Source organism: Moschus berezovskii, chromosome 2 (assembly GCF_049115385.1).
Source record: "Moschus berezovskii isolate FMDL1 chromosome 2, NW_MosBer_1.0, whole genome shotgun sequence".
NCBI classification, from domain to species: domain Eukaryota; kingdom Metazoa; phylum Chordata; class Mammalia; order Artiodactyla; family Moschidae; genus Moschus; species Moschus berezovskii.
This window is the reverse complement of record NC_142461.1, coordinates 17586747-17600036: the sequence shown is the minus strand read 5'-3', so window position 1 is coordinate 17600036 and position 13290 is coordinate 17586747. Positions and strand designations below refer to the sequence as shown.

Here is a 13290-nt window from a genome sequence, read left to right as displayed (position 1 = left end):
AAGAGTTCGGGAAATGGTCGGAGAAAGTGGACGTGGGATGCTTCCGAGAAGAAGTATTTGCACAGAAGAGATGGGGCTGAGAGCCAACGTTTAAGTGGCAGGTGAAAGGGGAGGAACCCTGCTCCTCAGCTTCCGCTTTTGTCTGCGCCCCTTCCCGCTTCGGCTCTGCGAGGACTCTTACGCGCCCCCGCCCTGAGTCCGCCCGTCCGCCAGGGGGCGCTCGAGGCCAAAGGCGTGGGGCTGGGGGCGGGGCGTTGCGACGCTGCCCGACGTCGTGCCTTCCGCGGCTGCGCAGTTCGCACGTCAAAGCCGGGCTCGGGCCGGGAACGGGGGTTTCGGGGAGCGGCGCGGTCTGGGGAGCGTCTGAGGCTCCGGGAACCCGGCGAAGGCGAAGGCAGCAGCGGGCCCCGCCGCAAAGCCGCAGCCCTAACGAGTGAGCGAGAGCAGCAGCAGTGCGGCGGCCGCCGCGGGAGCCTCTGGGCCGCCGTCCTCCCGCGCAGCCGCCGCCGCCGCCGCCGCAGGAGCCTGTCGCCGGGAGCAGGAGCGGGCGGAAGACAACGGAGGGGCCGAGCGCCCGAGCCGCGCCGCGGGGACCGAGCGAGCAGCCCGAGGCGGCGGCGGCCGCCGAAGACGGGGACGGCGACGACGCGGAGGCGGAGAGGGAGCCGCCCGGCCCAGCCCCGTGAGTGACCCGCCGGCCCGACCCCGCTCGCGGCGCGCACGCCGAGCCTGGCTTCCGCCTCCCTGCGGCCCCGGCCCGGCCCCGGCCCCGAGGCTGCCTCCATTTTCTCCGGTTGGCGGTGGCGGGTTCCACCCCCCGCCCTCCGCCCGGCCCAGGAGTCGGCGGGAGCGGCCCGGCCTGCCGGCTCTCCGCCCGGCCCGGGCCCCTCGCAGGAGCCTTCCCCGTTCCCCGTCCCTCCCCCCAACCTCGTCCTAGCCGGCGCGGCGCCCAGGGGCCTGCGGCCCGGGGCTTCGGGGACCCCGTGCGCCCCTGCCCGCCCTCCGCGGTTCTTCGGCGGGGGGAGGGCGTCCGGGGCCCGGGCCGAGCCAACTGTCACTCCCTCCGCACCAGGGCTCGGGGCCGCCGCGCTGCTCGCCCCGTGGTAAACTTCCTTGTGACCCGGAGGCGGGCGAGCATCTCTGCGATTTTCCTCTCGGGAACACCGCCTAACCGATTTCTGGGTAGGGAATGGTGCGGCCGGAGCGTTCTCCCGGGTTCGGTTGGACCAACCTGCGCGCTGACCCTGCTTGCAGGCGCCACCCCCGTCCTCCGGTCGGTCGGCGCCGGAGGGATTCAAGAGGTGAACCCGGGCCCCGGGGCCCCCTTCCCACCCTCCCCCCGACCCCGGCGGGTACCTTAGACGCTCTTGGTACGGGAGATGAGGCACGATACCGGGAAGGAGGCGTAAGTCCTGCGAAAGACTTACAAAATGCTAAGAAAGGTACCCGGGAAAGACCGGGACAGATCGATCACACCCTTCCGCCTAGTAGAAATCTGGAAGACTACTGGGCGAGGCGGTACACAGCCGATCTTGAAGGCCCTGTGGGGATTTGGGAGAGAGGAGGGTTTGCAGAAGAGGGGCAGCGAAGGTAGAGGAGGACAAAGATAAAAAGGTACCGTCTAGGAATAGAAGATAATGCAGTAGGTTGCGTAAGGCTACGGTGAGGAGGGGCGGGGGCGGGGGTGGGGTTCGCCACAGTCGTTTGGGGTCCACATCCTGGAATACTGTAGAGGAGCTGTTTGAGTGGCATTCTAAGGAAAACTTAGAGCTCATTTCCCAGTGACTCATGGGCCTAGAAATGGAAGCTGGGGAATATTAAAGGCGTTCCTGTGAAAGAAAGGAGAGAAGGAGGCCCAGTAAAGAGTTGACATTCTGTGCCTTGAATATAATGCACTTTGAGATACATTTTGACAGCTTTCTGGATGTTCAGGTAAATCCATGTCCAGGCTAGGCCAAAGTACCTTTTGCAAAAAACTTCATTAGATAGACTTTTAAGAAGTAATGGAAAGGTGTGTATAAAATGAGATGTTTCTGTTGGTGCGGTTCACTAAAATGCATCAAAACTTCTCGCACTGTGTATTAGATGCCTACATTTTGGGACTGCTGAGCTGAGCATAACTCAGTTCTTTGAGATGGTGTTTGTGTAAGGCAGTATAAAAGGATGTTTTAAAAAACCATATTGTTACTAATAAAAAGTTGGACATAGAAAATTTTTGTAGAAAGGTTAACACTTCTTTATTAGTTTTCTAGTTATGAAAATATAGGAGAACTAGAAGTGAAAGTCTTTGGCTTTATTTTGTTCCCTTCTTCCAGATAACTAGCAAATTAAGCCCCTGTATTTGAAGTCTAAAAAGTCTGTGGAAGCAACTTAGAACCAGTGTTGGTTTTGTGAGCACTTATTTGTTGTTTGCTTATATGACAAGTAAATGTCAATTTTTTTCAGTTAAAAAGATAGACTTGTCAAATGCAGGAAATATTTAAAAAATTTTTTTAATTATCTTCTGTAATCTTATCGCTTAGATTTTGTTCTTGTTAACATTTTTGCATGTTTCCTTTTTATTCTTTTTTATATTTTTTGTTTACATAATGAAATAAACTATATACATACATATATATGTATAGTTTATGTTAGGCTTGTCCTTTTTGTCATTGAATAGCTTCATATAAAAATATTTCTACCCAGATGTAAGGGAAATCTTCTTAATGGTATTGTTTTTTTTCTGTCAGGATTGTCAGACAAAATGCAACAGTCAAGCTTAGTAATTATTGCTGAGACAGGATTTTTTGTAAAGCCTTCTTGTTTGAAGACTTTGTTAACTTTTCTGTAAGATTTGGGTCCTATTGCTTATTGAATAAATAAAGGTTTTATCATTTGGAATGTGTGCTGTCATCAGGTACAGAAGAGATCACATATTTCTGCTTTATGAGTGGATGTAATTTTAAAAAGGCACTATTAAAAAGAGTACTTTCATAACTGGTATAATATCTCCCATACACTGTGATGTACCTCCCTCACCCGCCACATCCCACCTCCCCCTACCTAAGGCCATCCATATAGGTTAACTACCTTTTGATCATGACATCACAAAGATTCAGGCTAGACGTATTTCATTTTTCTGTTGGTATTTCTTTGTGAAATACAGAATTTGTCATGAAATAATTTGCTGTTGTAACAAAGGGACTTTTTAAAATTTCATGGCATATCACCATAGTTCATTAGTAGGTTCTTATTTAAACCCGTTTTTCCCTTGTTCTTTACAATCTGTATTTGTGAGGTCTTTGTTTCTGTTTCTCATGGCATTTAAAGTGGGATACCGAGTTAGATTGTGTAAGTTTTCATAAGGTTAATATAAAAGAATAGCTGAGAAAGCCCAGTTTAATTATGGGGCTTAGTTTTTATAATATGGTTTCACTTGTTTTATGTATGTATGCCACACTCTATGGCATGTGGGATCTTAGTCCCCAGGCCAGGGATCGAACCTGTCTCCCCTGGCAGAGTCTTAATCGCTGGACCTCAGGGAAATGTGAATGTGGTTTTATTTGAATCTTTATTTGCATGTTGTAAATGTATACCACGTGGCATCCTTTATTACTTTTGAATATTTGTTATTTTTCTTCGGATAAACTTCTTTAGGTTATGTGTGTGTGTGTTAGTCACTTAGTCGTCCCTGACTCTTTGTGACCCCATAGACTGTAGCCCACCAGGCTCCTCTGTCCATGGGATTCTCCAGGCAAGAATACTGGAGTGCATTGCCATTTCCTTCTCCATCTTTAGGTTATAGATTTCCACAGTAACTGCCATACTATGCCAGGAGCCTTTTTTCCAGGAGAAGTTGATCACTCACAGTTGTACCATCTGCCATAAAAAATATAGACACAAACCCAAATCCCCCCACTTTGGTAGGGAAAATTAAAATCCTACCTATAAAAGCCCTATAGGGCAGGGCTTCATGTCAGGTAGTGTCTTCTGGTTACCTTTCCAGTGGTATCTCTTTTAAAAATCAGTTTTTCTCCTTTCCTTGGTTCCTTTTACTGGGAAACTTGATTATATGGGTGTTGTCTGGTGATGGTAAAAAGAGAAATCTTATAGGTGGATTAGTATAGATGATGGCAAAATGTTGGTAAAACTTTATGTGATGAAATTGTGGGAAAGATGATCAAATCTTTGAACCTCTGAATTAGATTGCTCGTGATTTCTTTTGTTATTATTGAGGTTATAAAGATCTTGTATTTGTGTGAATGCATATCAAACTAAGTAGCCTAAATATTGCATAACAGTTTAGTCATCAGTCTATATTTTTTGTTGAAACGAAGACTGGGTTTTTTTTAAACCATCCTTAATTTAAAAAGGAATTGAGCTGTGTGAGTTCTTTATGTGTCTTACCACTCAAATGACTATCCAACTGGACCCTAATCACTACCTTTATCAGTCCATAGTATGAGGGCAGAGCAAAGTGAAGCAAATGTCTGTTCCACCAGTATTTATAGAGAAGATCCCTCTGGAAGTAAACGCTGAATGTTCTTTCTGTTTCTCAGGCCTTTCAAAGATTCTGAAAAGTTATTGTAAGACTGGGAAACAGATGATAGATTGTGGTGATGAAAATGGCTTATTGCAGTCAGCATTTTTGGGAGGAGGGTGTGTGTGTGTGTGTGTGTGTGTATGTAAGTGTGTGTGTGTTGCCCTTCGATGTACCATTTCTACTCTGTTGAGCTTCCTGGCCCTACTGTGCTTTTAACTTTTCTCTTGAGATAGGGGTGCGAGGATGGCAGAATTGTGGTTTTTAGCAACTGTGATGTCCGGTTGGCAGAGGAAGGAAGAGTGGCATACAGAGAATTGCAGGAAGTCAGTCAGGTGTGAAGTAGCTCCCAAGGAGAGGTCAAGCCTGCCCTGGTCATTTATGTTGGGCAGTGGCCGGCACATACCTGCTTTCATAGCCCTTCATGCATTGTGTCTAATTTGAGATTTTGATGCTCTGAATACAGCGTTTAAGTTGTAGGTTTGTAGTGCTTCTTTGCATGTGTATGTGCATTTTCCTGTGTGCAGTCGCAAAGGCAGAAAAATCTAGTTAACCAGTATTTAGTGGCAGTCTGGTTTTATACGATAATTATTCCTTAGGAGCATTATCCAGCAGATAAATTTTTGATGACCAAGGAAGTATGATAGTGTTAAAGCAGCATCTCAGCACTTTGATTATTTTGATTAAATGTTTGTCTGAGAAACAAAATACACATTTTGTAGCTTGATCTTAATTAAGTTGCTGCTTTATTACTTTGTTTAATGATCTGTAGCTTGTTCTGTTACAGGGTACTGTTAACATGTTAGTCACTGTTCTCTCCCTCCACAGTAGATTATTTATCAGCTGTATTTAGGAAGAAATAGCATGAACAGATTTCCGTTTACATGTCTATAGCTTAAGACCCACTCTGGGATTTATAGGATTCTGAGAGCCAGTGTTACTAGTAGTTAAAAGCAGTGATGCAGCCAGACTCCTATGGTCTCTGTAACTAGGTGAATTCTTTCACTTCTCTGTAGCTTAGAGTCCTTGGATAGGTATAGACCTGGGGTCCTCAACCTCCAGGTCATGGACCAGTCCTTCCTGTCAGATCAGGAGCAGCATTAGATTAGAAATAAAGTACACAATAAATGTAATGTGCTTGAATCATCTCAAAACCAGCCCCCTGCTTCCCAGTCCCTGGAAAAATTTATCTTCCCTAAAACCAGTCCCTGGTGCCACAAAGGTTGAGACCGCTGCTATAGACCATCTGAGAAGACTGTAGGGGGTTAAATGAGTTACTGTGTCTAGAGTGCTTAGAATACAGCCTGACACACACCGTTTTGAGCTAGTACTTGAACCCAGATCCACCTCACTTCAAAATGTGGGCACCCGGAAACAGAGTATGACTCTCTCATATGAAATAGTTTTGTTTCCCTCCTTAGGGTCTTGGTTTCTTGCTGACTGTTTTTGGTTTAGTACTTTAGAATGAAGGTTTGGCTGACGCTAGCCTGTTTCTCGTAGAAGAAATGTGAGAGCTTTAGGAACCCTGTAGTCGAAATGGTTCTTTCCACACCATGACTGGAGCAGCAGGTGGCTGACTTTGAGCTGTAACTGGCAGAACTTTCTCAAAGTAGAGTCACTTGCTCAGGGTTGTGCTGCTTATAGTTGCAGGGCTGATGTAGAACCTGAATCTCTGCTCTTTATCCAGTTTGCTTGAAAGTTAGTTTTATACTTTATGTAGTAGTGTCTTCTTTGAACTTTTTCACCAACGTCTGCGGATTGTATTCATATGTTAAATGCCTTATGGCACATAGTCCTTTTTTTAAAGGTGTTTAATATACTAATGTTTATAATTATGATGTAGCTAGCAAGCTTTTTTGTTAGGGGGAGCTAGTTGTAAGAATATGAAGTTGAAATAGAATCAAGTAGTATTATATATTATCCCCCAGCTTCATTATTGACGGAAGCCAAAGTGAGGGCATGTCCAAGGTCACACAGACATTGCATAGTTGAGCTAGGATTTGAACCCAGATCTGCCTCACTACGAAGTATGTGCTCCCCAAGTCACAGCATTTGTTGTTGTGAGGTCGCTAAGTCGTGTCTGACTCTTTTGCAACCCTGTTGTGGACTGTAGCCTGCCAGGCTCCTCTGTCCATGAGACACACTATGACTCTCTCATATGAAATAGTTTTCTTTCCCTCCATAGGGTCTTAGTTTCTTGCTGACTTTTTTGATTCAGTAACTTTAGAATGAAAGTTTGTAAATAGACCCTAACGGGGGCATTAATTGGTTTCTAGGCAGCAACCCTATCACTTCATGGGAAATAGATGGGGAAGCAGTGGAAACAGTATCAGATTTTATTTTGGGGGCTCCAAAATCACTGCAGATGGTGATTGCCGCCATGAAATTAAGAGATGCTTACTCATTGGAAGGAAAGTTATGACCAACCTAGATAGCATATTAAAAAGTGGAGACATTACTTTGCCAACAAAGGTCTGATGCTTTTGAACTGTGGTGTTGAGGAAGACTCTTGAGAGTCCCTTGGACTGCAAGGAGATCCAACCAGTCCATTCTAAAGGAGATCAGTCCTGGGTATTCATTGGAAGGACTGATGCTAAAGCTGAAACTCCAATACTTTGGCCACCTCATGCGAAGAGTTGACTCACTGGAAAAGACTGTGATGCTGGGAGAGATTTGGGGGCAGGAGGAGAAGGGGACGACAGAGAATGAGATGGCTGGATGGTATCACCGACTCAATGGACGTGAGTTTGAGTGAACTCTGGGAGTTCGTGATGGACAGGGAGGCCTGGAGTGCTGTGATTTGTGATGGGGTCGCAAAGAGTCAGAGACGACTGAGCAACTGAACTGAACTGAACTGAACTGAGGCAGCAACCACATATTGTAATGCAGAATGAGATGTTGTGTTCTAAATGCTTTAGCTATATAGAGTCATAATTTGATGAGTGGTTTATAGGTTTATTTGGCCGGTAAGTAATGTTTATTTTCAATGTTAGTCTTATAGAGAATATGGGAGACCTTGTGTTATAGTGGGCAAAGCAGAAGCCTGGCCGATTGAAAGGTTTCTAGGCTGGGTCCTGACTTGTTCACTAATCATATCATTCTAGGTGAGTCTTTCCACCTCTCTAGGCTTCAGTCATCCCATTATACTCAGGGGATCAGACTGCAAAGCTCTTTCAGTCTCTTGCTCTTATTTTCAGTGATCCTGTGTGTAGGCTTTTCCCCCTCTCCCGGGCACCTGTCTTTTTGCCCGTGGTCTTGAAGTAAGTTTCTTTACGTGAGCTCTGAGGCCATGCTCTAACTTTTTTTTCTTCTGGTTGTGTTCTGATGCTTCGTATTATTTCACAATACAATAGTTCTCTTCTTCAGGTAATAGTATATCAAAATCTATTTGTTTCCCCAAATTTTCTTTTTTTGTACTTATGAATAAATGGTTGAGAACTAATATTTCTTAGTAAGCAGGTTTTAGAACAGGCAGAGGCACCAGAGATCAAATTATCAACATCCGCTGGATCATGGAGAAAGCAAGAGAGTTCCAGAAAAACATCTATTTCTGCTTCATTGACTATGCCAAAGCCTTTGACTGTGTGGATCACACAATAAACTGTGGAAAATACTGAAGGAGATGGGAATAGCAGACCACCTGACCTGCCTCTTGAGAAACCTGTATGCAGGTCAGGAAGCAACAGTCAGAACTGTACATGGAACAACAGACTGGTTCCAAATAGGAAAAGGAGTACGTCAAGGCTCTATATTGTCACCTTGCTTATTTAACTTCTATGCAGAGTACATCATGAGGAACGCTGGGCTGGAAGAAGCACAAGCTGGAATCAAGATTGCTGGGAGAAATATCGATAACCTCAGATATGCAGATGACACCACCCTTATGGCAGAAAGTGAAGAGGAACTCAAAAGCCTCTTGATGAAAGTGAAAGAGGAGAGTGAAAAGGTTGGCTTGAAGCTCAACATTCAGAAAACAAAGATCATGGCATCTGGTCCCACCACTTCATGGGAAATAGATGGGGAAACAGTGGAAACAGTGTCAGACTTTATTTTTTGGGGCTCCAAAATCACTGCAGATGCTGATTGCAGCCATGAAATGAAAAGACGCTTACTCCTTGGAAGGAAAGTTATGACCAACCTTGATAGTATATTAAAAAGCAGAGACATTACTTTGCCAACCAAGGTCCATCTAGTCAAGGCTGTGGTTTTTCCCGTGGTCATGTATGGATGTGAGAGTTGGACTGTGAAGAAAGCTGATCACCAGAGAATTGATGCTTTTGAATTGTGCTGGAGAAGACTCTTGAGAGTCCCTTGGACTGCAAGGAGATCCAGCCAGTCCATCCTAAAGGAGATCGATCCTGGGTGTTCATTGGAAGGACTGATGCTGAAGCTGAAACTCCAATACTTTGGCCACCTCATGCAACGAGTTGACTCACTGGAAAAGACTCTGATGCTGGGAAAGGTTGGGGGCGGGAGGAGAAGGGGACGACAGAGAGTGAGATGGCTGGATGGCATCACCGACTCGATGGACATGAGTTTGAGTGTACTCCGGGAGTTGGTGATGGACAGGGAGGCCTGGCGTGCTGTGATTCATGGGGTCACAGAGAGTCGGACACGACTGAGTGACTGAACTGAGCTGAACTGAACTGAAGCTTAGTAAGTTAATGATAAACAAATCTCCAAGCTGCATAACTAGTTTCATTTGTCAGCTTTTAAGCACTATATGTTGTAAAGTTCTGGGAGCTGTTTGTTTCAGGGAAAGGGAAAATATTAACTGAAGGCAGTGTGAGTGGAAAAGAAAGGGCCAATAATGTAGAAACCAATTGGAAGATGTGAAGAACATGCCTAAGATATTAATAGTGTTCTTTGGTTGTGTTGGTCCTAATCCTCCACCTGTGAAAGGGTGGTAGGCTGGCTTAGATAGGATTGTTTCCAGCCCAGAGTTCTGTCACTGATAAGAGATGAGAGCAGTATTCACCACCCCTGAACATTTATAGCTCCTCAGACATCTATGATGAATGCGTTTGTTCCCGCAGGCAGTTTTTATTGCCCGTTATGCTGGTCCTGTTCTGTTTGCCAGTCTCAGAGTTTTCAGGTAAATAGCCCTTCCCCTCTTTGATGGCATGTTAAGAGCTAGTTTATGACTCTGGATTCTCCAACAGGGAGACAGAAACTCAGGTCACAGAAATAATCCTTGCAAATCATTTGCATGCATGCTTGCCAAGTTGCTTCAGTTGTATGGGACTCTTTGCAACCCTATGGACCGTAACCCGCGAGGCTCCTTTGTCCATGGGATTCTCCAGGCAAGAATACTGGAGTGGGTTGCCGTACCCTCCTCCAGAGGATCTTCCCAACCCAGGGACCAAACCTGTGTCTCTTACATCCCCTGCACTGGCAGGCAGATTGTTTACCACTAGTGCCACCTGGGAATCCCTACAGATTGTTTGGCTGTTTCTTTGCAGTATGGTTTTATTCTCTATTCTGCCCGTGTGTGTGTGACACACATTTCTCCTGCTTATGTAGGTTTTTGTATCAATAGATTTCCTATGTAAATTTTGTACAATAGATTGTAATATAGTTGAGTTGCTGGTTTTCTTTTAACTTTTTTGTTTATCTGTTTCCCTCTCTTCCCCCATATCCCGTTTTCAGAGTATGATACATTGTTTCTGTAAGTGTTTATTAAATGATTCAGTTATATAGTATTCTGATAAAACTACTCAGCAGAGATGAAATACTTAACCAAAGCACAATTTTCTGTGTATTTTATTTCTCTTTGCCAACTTTATACTTATTTGAGAGGTTTCTTGCTGTAAAGCTAAAGCTTATTGGGATCTCCTTTGTCCTGATAAGTTCATGTAAAGCAGTATTTCCTAAATTGTGTTTTGCAGAACACTAGTCTTAGGAGAGATTAGTGGTTGGTGGGAGAGGTTCCAGAGAAATTTTAAGTTTAGGAAAGCACTGGATTAAAAACAGTTGATCAGTTTTTATTTTTTGATGATGGTTGTGTTACTGTGTTTCTGCAGAGATTTTCAGTTTTAATAATGTGCATTATGACTGTCCAGGAGGGACTGCGGTGTACAGTGTTTCACCATTTGTCAAGTGCATTTGGTCACAGGAACATCTCCTTTCCCCAGGAAATGACCACAGACACTTTGAGGGAGGGGTCTATTAGAGCATGATTTGGAAAACTCTCTTATTTTCATACTCACTAGTATGAAATTCAAAGCATTTGTTTTTAATTGGAATGATTACTTACAACAAGTTGGAATTCAACTAAGATTGGAGTAATTTATTTTCAGTTTTGTTTGAAAAATGAACACCTTAGATGAGTGACATTTCAAGCCTTTTTTTTCTTTTTTTTAACTTCAGCCCATAATGAGAAATTACATTTTTGATCAATGAGCCAGCACATATATAAACACACTGTCAAAACTGAAAAAGAAGTTTCATGAAATAATACTTAGGCCTTCCTATGTACAATGAGTGCAGTCTGATACTTTTTATTCTGTTCTGTTTTTCAGTATATGTTATTAGGTCCTAAAATAATTAGCCATTCAGTTTGAGAAACACTGTGAGATTGCATGAATTTGTAAACTCTTAAGATGTTAGGGTGAGAAGATACTGTCAAGATTGTTTTGTGAGTGGGAAAACTAGAGCTTCGCCTGCAAGAGGAAGGGCTCTGGCCTTAGAATTTCTGGATTTAGATTTGGTTGTTTTCTTGGGCCAGGTGTTCAGTGCCCATTCTGCCTCAGCTCTCTCATCAGTAAAATAGGTAGGGTAGAACCTATGCATGGAGTAGTTCTGAGGATTCGGTAAGAAATGCTTTGCGTAACGTGTCTGATAGACTAAGCACGCCAAACCTCGTAGCTTTTGTGATAACTTAAGTTCTAAAACTCTTTCCACTGCACTATATACACTTTCGAAAATATTTTAGGACTTTGAAAGTGTTAAAGTGGCCTTCAAGTGAACCTGAACTCTTTTTTGATGTGTAACTGGATATATCATTTGTTCTGATGTTAGCCCTTTGGAATACTAAGCTTTAAAATAGCCATAAAGTGAAAGTTGCTTCGTTGTGCCCCAATTCTTGGCAACCCGATGGACTGTAGCCCACCAGGCTCCTCTGTCCATGGAATTCTCCAGGCAAGAATACTGGAGTTGGTAGCCATTCCCTTCTCCAGGGATCTTCCTGACCCACGGATTGAACGAGGACCTCGTGCATTGCAGGTGGATTCTTTACCATCTGAGCCACCAGGGAAGCTATTAGGACCCACTTAAAGTTGATTTGCCTCATAATTGCTTCATGCCATATTCTTATATTTTTTAAACTATTTGTAACAATATTTTAAGTTTTTAATTAAATACAAATAAGTACATACCTATATCAGTGATTAATTTAGTATTCTTATAGTTGTAGTTCACTGAAAGAAGGACAAGGTAAAGTTTACTGTTTCCTGTTATATCTCTTTTTCTCCAGTTTTTAAAATCCCCTTCTCAATATTTTATAATGCTATTGGGGGTTTAATTTTTGTGTCCTAACCTAAGAAAAGGAATATTTAGAGGGTGTTAACAATGGCAGAGGCCAAATCAGTTTGTAGACTGCTCTCCATCGTCCTAAACTTAGCTGGCTACTGCAGACATTTTTGTGATTCACTGAGGCATTTTCATTGTCTGTCCCTGATTATATCTTCTCTGTTTGTTTCTTTAATTGTCCATTTGTCCTCAGTTCGACCTGAAGTTGCTGAAATGAGAGGTTCTAATGAACATTATTGAGGCAGACCAATTCAGTATTAAGAGGGATTCTGTGCTTACATAAACAAAAGGAGTGAGGTAAAAAGAGTAAATATGCTAACATGGTTCATGTATGTTACCTGCTGGTATAAAGTTTAAGACCTCTTTATATATCTACCTCATTTAAACCTATAATCTGTTTCATTCCCTTGTTTTCAGTTGAGAAAGAGAAGCTAAGTAATTGGTCTGAAGTCATATACCTAGATAGGGGCCCTAAATGTGAAACCCTGGTCACAGAGGGCATGCTCATGTCCCACCATACTCTTGTTTTCACCACAAGGTGTTGAAATGTCGACTCATGCCGGAACATAGGGAATTTCTGTTACAGAAACAAATGACATCAAGGTATTTCAGTCAACACGTGTGATATCCTGCGATGCTGAGAGGACTTTCACATTGCTGAGTAGCTGTTGGTGGTCTTTGAGGAGCTGTGAAGAGAGGGAGCTGTGTAGGAAGAGGAGGGAAGCTCACATACTGTTCTTCCAAAAAAGGAAAAGGTGGAATCCACCACTCATACACACTGAACTTGGTGTTGCTTGCTGGACAGATTCCAGAAAGAGGTGCAGCCTTAGCAAAGTGCTGATTTCCAGAGGCACTGTCCATTTATTAACTGTTTCTTTTCCTCCTAGGATTCTGTTAAGTTCTTGGATAATAAGCATGTAGCCAAAGTACGGATCTGCAGTGGTTCATAGTTTAATTCATATTTGAGATTGACTGAAAAAATGTTAAATCATACAATTTAAGTTGAAATATCCTTTAGGACTTAGAAATCATTTTGATGTCTTTACAAGATCATCTTACTTACGTTCAGTTCAGTTGCTCAGTCGTGTCTGACTCTTTGAGACCTCATGAATCACAGCACTCCAGGCCTCCCTATCCATCACCATATAGCTTTATAGTAATATGCTTTTCCTAAGCTTTGTCACCCTGCTTATTTAACTTCTATTCAGAGTACATCATGAGGAATGCTGGGCTGGAAGAAG

The 13290-nt window shown here is 43.6% G+C and overlaps 1 protein-coding gene across 3 annotated transcripts in view; it reads left to right on the top strand.

Moving 5' to 3' along the window:
- Positions 1-292: 292 nt before the first annotated feature.
- Positions 293-13290, top strand: part of CAB39 (calcium binding protein 39) — a 101154-nt gene continuing 88156 nt past the window's right edge. For 2 of the 3 annotated variants that reach the window (XM_055398848.2, XM_055398849.2), the window contains exon 1: positions 293-682. The gene's annotated coding sequence lies outside the window, so the exon portion shown is untranslated. Of the gene's footprint in view, positions 683-863; positions 1302-13290 lie in introns of those variants that run through there. The other variant, XM_088844930.1, reaches the window with a different exon arrangement.